Source organism: Mus caroli, chromosome 8, assembly GCF_900094665.2.
Source record: "Mus caroli chromosome 8, CAROLI_EIJ_v1.1, whole genome shotgun sequence".
NCBI classification, from domain to species: Eukaryota; Metazoa; Chordata; class Mammalia; order Rodentia; family Muridae; genus Mus; species Mus caroli.
This window is the reverse complement of record NC_034577.1, coordinates 11,184,317-11,191,648: the sequence shown is the minus strand read 5'-3', so window position 1 is coordinate 11,191,648 and position 7,332 is coordinate 11,184,317. Positions and strand designations below refer to the sequence as shown.

Here is a 7,332-nt window from a genome sequence, read left to right as displayed (position 1 = left end):
ATGCTTTTGTAAGTCTCAGTGGAACTGTACATATTTTCCTCCAACCCTTCCCATGTCAAGTGGGCCCAGGGGCTCCTCTTCTGTGTGGTCTTTTTCTGGGAAAGATAATTCTAGGAGAATGTCTTTCCTGATGAAGATCACCTGGCCTTAAGTGGGGATGCACAATCACAGAAAGGGGAGAAGGGCAGAGGGAAGAGTAATAGGGAGAGGAGTACAGAGGGAGGAACAATGGGGGGGGGGAGTGCAGAGGGAGGCGTAGAGGGAGGAGATGCACAGGGAGGAGGCACAGAAGGAGAAGATGCAGAGGGAAAGGCATCGTTGTGTGCGTGGTGAAGCAGGATAGAATAGCTCTGCAGCAGAACTCCTGTCCCTGTCAGGATACAGCCCATGCAGAACCGGTAGACTCAGAGGGTCCAATGCAGAAGGAGGGCACGGAGATCCTAGGGAGGCTGCTGGGGACCAGTGGACTAGAACAGGAAGTCTCCTTTGACCTTGAGNCCTCCTGGGCTCCTGGTGATGATGTGGTCATGTGTATGCTGACTCTTCAGGNGGCTCTGAGGTTCAGAACTGGACCCAGCTCACTTAGAGGAAATGGCCATATGCTGTTCCTTGAACATTATGACCTGAGAGGGTCAAGTCATAGTCCTTGCAAAAAGAGTCTCTAAAGAGAACAGCACACCTTGAGATCTGAGATGCATGNAGCATAGCGGAGTTTAAATACTTGACTAGAGAAGGACCACAGATAGTGTAAATCATGGGGTGTCACTGCATGTAAATTTTCTAGTCACTTATGTTTTACTGATCCTNCAACATATGAGTGTTGAGAGAAGTCAATATACATCTGTGCAGCTCTAGATATTTGGCACAGTAATGCCCTGGCTAGTACTGCGAGAGATGCTACCTACTCACGGATGAGACCTGCAGCTATGGGCTGGTCTATCTAGCAGCCTTCGAGCTCAGCATTGTTTCTCTGAATAGCCCTGGCTGTCCTGGAACTCACTTTGTAGACCAGGATGGCCTCAAACTCAGAAATTTGCCTGCCTCTGCCTCCCAAGTGCTGGGATTAAAGGCGTGTGCCACCACCGCCTAGGGACACACTTTTAAAGTGGCTTTATGGAGCCTTGTACGTTGAGGCTAGACACAGAGCTGGAGGTATCTACATGGCTGGCTCACTATGGTATTGTCACCAGAAGCCAGATCCTNCCTTCCCACACCCAGGCACTTTATAGCAAGGTGCTTTGAGGCCTGGGCCCACATGCTATGTGTCCAGTGTGGGAGGACCTTGAGACCACATCACAAATCCACATCCTTTGAGCCTATGAGTTTCCTCACCAATGTGACCTGCCCCAGTCCTTAGCCTTGTCTTTAGGCATTTGGCTAACCCTACAAATGCTTCAAAATAGTGCTTGCATGCAGGGAAGTGTGAATCACTTAAAAACAAGACTATACTGAAATGTAATGATTAAAATGCTTAAATTTCTGTGACATGTATTTGAATTATTAGTGTGGAAAAGGAAGAGGTTGCTATGGACTAAATGTCCATGTCCCACCAAATGTGCTGAAGTCCTCCCNAGACATGGTTTAGCTCTCTCTAGGTAGTAAGGAAAGGCTGACACATGCATGCAGCCAAACATTGGACTGAGTGCAAGAACCCCGATGGAGAAGTTAGGGGAAGAACTGAAGGTGGTTAAGGGGTTTGCAACCCCATAGGAAGAACATCAACCAACCAGATCCTCCAAATCTCCCAGGGACTAAACCACCAACCAAAGAGCACACATGGGAGGACCCATGGCTCCAGATGGATATGTAGCAGAGGATGGCCTTATCGGGCATCATTGGGAGGGGAGCCCCTTGGTTCTGTGGAGGCTCAATGACCCAGGGTAGGAGAATGCTAGGGTGCTGAGGCAGGAGTGGGTGGGCAGGTGATGGAGCACCCTCATAGAGGCAGGGAGAGGGGATAGGGGGTTTGTGGAGGGGAAACAGGGAAGGGGGATAACATTTGAAATGTCATTAAATAAAATGAAAAAAAATTGTAAACTGTTTGCACACTGTACAATGAGAACACAGGCTGGAGGTATAGGAAGGTTAAGGGCTAAAATAGCAGAGCCTTAAGTGTTGATGAAGATGAATGGGGNCTGGTGTAGGTAGGTATTANCTAACCAAACTTGACAGATATTAGGACAGACTCTGGACCAATGATGACAGGCCAGCTGGCCCCCTGAAGCACTTGGCAAACACATGGACTCTTCATATATTCTTGCTTCCATAGCAGGGGATTATGGCAGACTAAACTGTAAGTAAGGATGACTTCTTATGTTGCTTTAATCTAGGAGAGGGACTATTTCCTAGACAATGAGCTAAACATGAATTAGCCAAGAAAGACCCCAGCTACATCTTAGCGGCTGGGATAGAATTAGCTCTCCGCCACGAGAAAGCTTCAAGCTGATCATGTCAATGAGAGAACATAGGGTGGCAAGGTTGGAGAGGAGTAACGCTGGCCAAGAAGCTAATAGCTTAGCAGATGTCCAAAGTCAAAGCTGGAGTCAGAGATGGACAGGGTGGGAGCTTCATCCACCCCAGCTGGCGGGCACGGACTGCATGGACTGCATTGTCATTTCTCTGGATAAGCCAGGATGATGAGTGTAGAGTGTGAGGGCTTTCCATTGCCTTGGCTCATGAGAGCCCAAAGAATNAATCAATCTCCATAGAGGTTACATCAGCCTTTGCCAAGTTTCTGCCTTTGCCCCATTAAAACCCTTGGGCCTAGGAGATTAAGTGGCTTTCTCTTCCTTTCCTTTTGTAAACCTCTTCCTTTCGAATTCCTCTCAATTTCCCTCAAGTTCTTACCTGCTCACAATTATATGTGTGTGTGTATAATATGCATATGTATATGCTTATATGTATACATACACACATATACATATATCTGCACATATATATAACAGTTATCCCCCCCCCCCGCACACACATATACAAATTATATATCATTCTGATCTCCCTCTTCTTATCTCAGTCTTTCCCCCACCTTCCCCCTCTCCATTCCTCCTCTGTTTCTCTTCAGAAGAGGGCAGGCTTCCCATGAATATCAACCAGCCATGGCAGGTCAAGTTGCAGTTAGACCAGGCACCTCCTCTCCTGTGAGGGGGAGACAAGGCAGCCCAGCAGGAGGAAGGGGGTCCCAAATACACATTAATTAATTTATTAGTTGATTAATTAATTATTTTACAGGATCACTTTTTTTAGAGATTTATTTATTTCATGTATCTGAGTATGCTGTCATTGTCCTTAGACACACCAGAAGAGGGCATCAGATCCCCATTAAAGATGGCTGTGAGCCACCATGTCATTGCTAGGAATTGAACTCAGGACTTCTGGAAGAATAGTCAGTGCTCTTAACTGCTGAGCCATCTCTCCAGCCTCTCACATTAATTTTTAATCAAGCTTGCTTTCATTTTACATGATAATCCATGTCTAACTTTTCATCAGCTCAAGGCAACCATCTCAGGTTTATTCTTGATGACCACAAGCCTCTCTAGCAGCATGGGTCCTTGGGTAATGTACAGCTGGGCCACACTCCCCAATCTTCCAAGGTGACAGTGTTAGAGGAGGGGCCTTTGAGGTAAAGTCAAGGCTGGAGTCTCATTGTGAGATTAGTGTGTTGATAAAGGGGCCTCTGAGAGCTGCCTTGATCCCTCTGCCGTGTTAGCCTCACAGCCAAGGTGCTATCTATGAGCCAATAAGCAGCTCCTACCAGGTGTTGATCCGGATGCTCCCAGATTTCCAGACCTCTCTTTCAGAGCTATGAGAAATATATTCTTTCGTCTATCCACTGGAAGTCTGTGGTCCAGATAGGACAAAGACAGAGACCTGGCACTGATATAGCAACTGCTGTGACCCTGAAGCATGTGACCATCATCTGGATATGGCCCTCTGAGCTTACTGCTGATGGGCTACCATAGTTGGAGGAAGCTAAGGTGAAGTTTGCAGCCAGAAAATGAGATATGCACTTTTATCCTAGCTACACTTGGGTTTGTAGAGATTTGCAGTCCCCTGTGGGGTCTGTAGAGAAAGGCTGGGGTTGAAATCTAAGTCAATGTACTTCTGGGAGCATGGCACATCTTGTTTAGTACAGCTGCTACTGCCAGTGTCTTGGTCTAAATATGAAGGGTTCNTCAAAAGGCTCACATGTCAAAAGCTTGACTCTTGTCCTGTTGAGGCTATTGGACCACAAAGGAAGACTCTTAGAAGTTTGGGTATGACTGTGTAACCTCCCCCCCTCAGCCTGATGATCAGGTTTGACTGTTATCACCAGGAGGAGATAGGGTGGAGCCTGCCACCCTATCGTTCTGCCACTCCCACCGCTGCTATCTGCCGCCTAGCTGTTCCAGAGCATTCACGTGGTCACCTGCAGCTGGACTCCGAAGATGATTTGGTGGGAATGGGCCCCTCTCCCTTCTTCATAACCCCGTGTTTCTGAGTAGTAAAATTGAGCTTTGATCAGAACTTCGTCTTAGCTCCATTCTTTCTCTCATCTGTCTAGTTCCCTCTCTTTCATCCCAAGTCTGCTGCTTCAGCCATACCCTGTTCCTCAGGAGCCGCTGGATGGCTCACAACAGTTTGGTGCCCGAACAGGGACCTGAAGAATGGCAGAAGGACGCTGAGAGAACGCTGTCCATGTGGAGCTCCACGGGAAAAGCAAATGGTCTTTCATATCGGGCACCGGAGCCACAAACAGGTNCACATGCTAGCGNTAGCTTAAAATTTCATTTTTTAAAGTGTTGCTGAGGGTGCGGTAAGATACGAACTAAGCTTGAATCGGTGCTAACCCAACACTGGTTCTGCTTTGGTCAGCAGCAAATTAATCGGAACTAGAAACTGGAATCAGGTGGTCNTCCCCAGCTTTCAAGAGCTGTCTTAGGTGAGAGAAAGTAGGGTTTAAAGTTATGGATCAGGAGGTCGTCCTCAGCTTCCAGGAGCTGCTTCAGGCTAGAGGANTAGGGCTTGAAGTACAATTGGTAAGAAATTTTTTAGGTAGGANAGATTCTTGTTGCCCATGGCTCAAGGAAGAAGAAACACTAGATTACAGAACCTGGGAGAAAGTTGGTGAGGCCTTGACAATCACTCAGGCAGATAATTTCACCTTAGGCCTCTGGGCGCTCGTAAAAGATGCTATTGAAAAGGTGATCTCTCAGGGGTCGGACTGTACCCAGGCAGAGCTTGTAGAATCTCAGGAAGAGCACCTATCGGAGAGGGCCTTCTCAGAAAAGGGTCCTCTTAACTCTAAATTTGATAAATGTGGAGACTCTGATGATGAACTAATTTCAGACAAAGATCACTCAGAGGAGCTGCCAATTATTTTGATGAGAATTGGTTTTCTTGCGAGTCTCCCACTCCACCTATGGTCCCCACCTCGGGAGGTGCTACTCATAGGGACACGCAACTAAGCAAATTAGAGTTTGAAGTTAGGCTTCAGAAGTTGACTAATGAACTTCTGGAGCTAAAACGGATGCCAGAAGCGGGAAGAGTAACTCTTCTGNAGTTCACCAGGTGCCGCTAGAAAGAGCTGTGAGTCAGGCTCCTGGNAGAGGACNGAATACGTCTNATANGCTNGCCTNTCCTGTNGTCGAGGTAGTTGACCAGCAAGATACTAGAGTCAGACATTACCAATTACCAGACTTTGGATTTCAAGTTGATAAAAGAGTTAAAAACAGCTGTTGTGCAATATGGCCCTTCAGCCCCTTTCACTCAAGCATTACTGGACACAGTTGTGGAGTCACACTTAACCCCCTTAGACTGGAAGACTCTTTGTAAGGCTACCCTGTCAGGAGGAGATTTTTTGCTTTGGGATTCTGAATGGCGAGACACCAGTAAGAAAACTGCAGCTTTAAATGCTCAGACCGCTAATTTAGACTGGGATAGCAACATGCTTTTTGGAAAGGGTCCATATGAGGGACAGACAAATCAGATTGATTTTCCCAATGCAGTGTACATGCAGATCGCAGCGGCTGTACATCATGCTTGGGGACTGTTACCAGTTAGAGGGGATATTGGTGAGAGTTTAGCTAACATTTGGCAGAGTTCTGATGAGCNTTACCAAAACTTTGTGGACAGNCTGTTGATAGCAGCTAGTAGAATCCTTGAAAAGTTGGACACGGGAAGTCTTTTTGTTATGCAATTGGCTTGTGAGAATGCTAACGCAATGTGTCGCGCTGCGATTCAACGGCACAAAGGACAGACAGATTTGANGAGATATGTCCATCTTTGTGCAGACATCGGGTCGCCTTGCGCAACTTCGCAGGGGACCCACGTACAAGCAATGTTCTCACAGAAACGAGGGAATAATGCATGTTTTAAATGTGGAAGTTTAGATCATTTTAAAAGAAATTGTCCTGGGCTGGAGAGATGGCTCAGCAGTTAAGAGCACTGACTGCTCTTCCACAGGTCCTGAGTTCAAATCCCAGCAACCACGTGGTGGCTCACAACCATCTGTAATGAGATTGGATGCCCTCTTCTGGTGTGTCTGAAGACAGCTACAGTGTACTTACAAATAATAAATAAATAAATCTAAAAAAAAAAGTAATTGTCCTAAGAATAAAGGTGCCAAGAGTGGGCAAGCAGGCCGTGCCCCAGAAATTTGTCCCCGGTGCAGAAAGGGCAACCACTGGGCTAGGGTGTGCAAGTCTAAGCCAGGTGTTCTGAGCTGCCTGGTGCTGGGAAACGAGGGAAGGGGTCAGCCCCAGACCCCGACTTACTTGAAGAAAACAGCTTATGGGGCTATAAATCTGCTGCCCAGCCAAAAAGATCAGTTTTTGAGCTTAACAGGTCAAACCCAAGAGGTGCAAGATTGGACCTCTGGTCCACCACCCACGCAGTATTAACCCCAGAAATGGGAGTCCAAACTCTGCCTACCAGAGTCTTTGGACCTCTACCTGTAGAAACTTGTGGATTTCTTTTAAGACAAAGCAGTTCTATTGTTAAAGGCCTGCAGATTTATCCAGGTGTTGTAAATAATGATTATGAGGAAGAAATTAAAATCATAGCTGCTTCCCCTCATGGTGTTATAACTATACCNGCTAATCAGAGAATTGCTCAACTTGCTTCAATCCCTTTACGTCAGTTTCCTTAAAAATGAGAGAGGACAAGGTGGCTTTGACTCCTCTGGTGTGAATTGGGTTCAATTTATTACTAATCAGAGACCTAACCTTAAATAGACATTTGATGGAAAAAGCTTTGAAGGATTAATAGATACTGGAGCCAATTAATGTAACAATTATAAGAGGGCAGGACTGGCCCTTGACTGATTCCTTAACTCACCTTCAAGGAATTGGGTAC

General features: G+C 46.5%; 1 protein-coding gene across 1 annotated transcript in view; it reads right to left on the bottom strand.

Moving 5' to 3' along the window:
• Dlgap2 (DLG associated protein 2) overlaps window positions 1-7,332 on the bottom strand; it is a 133,536-nt gene that overhangs the window by 25,109 nt on the left and 101,095 nt on the right. The gene's annotated exons all lie outside the window — the stretch shown is intronic.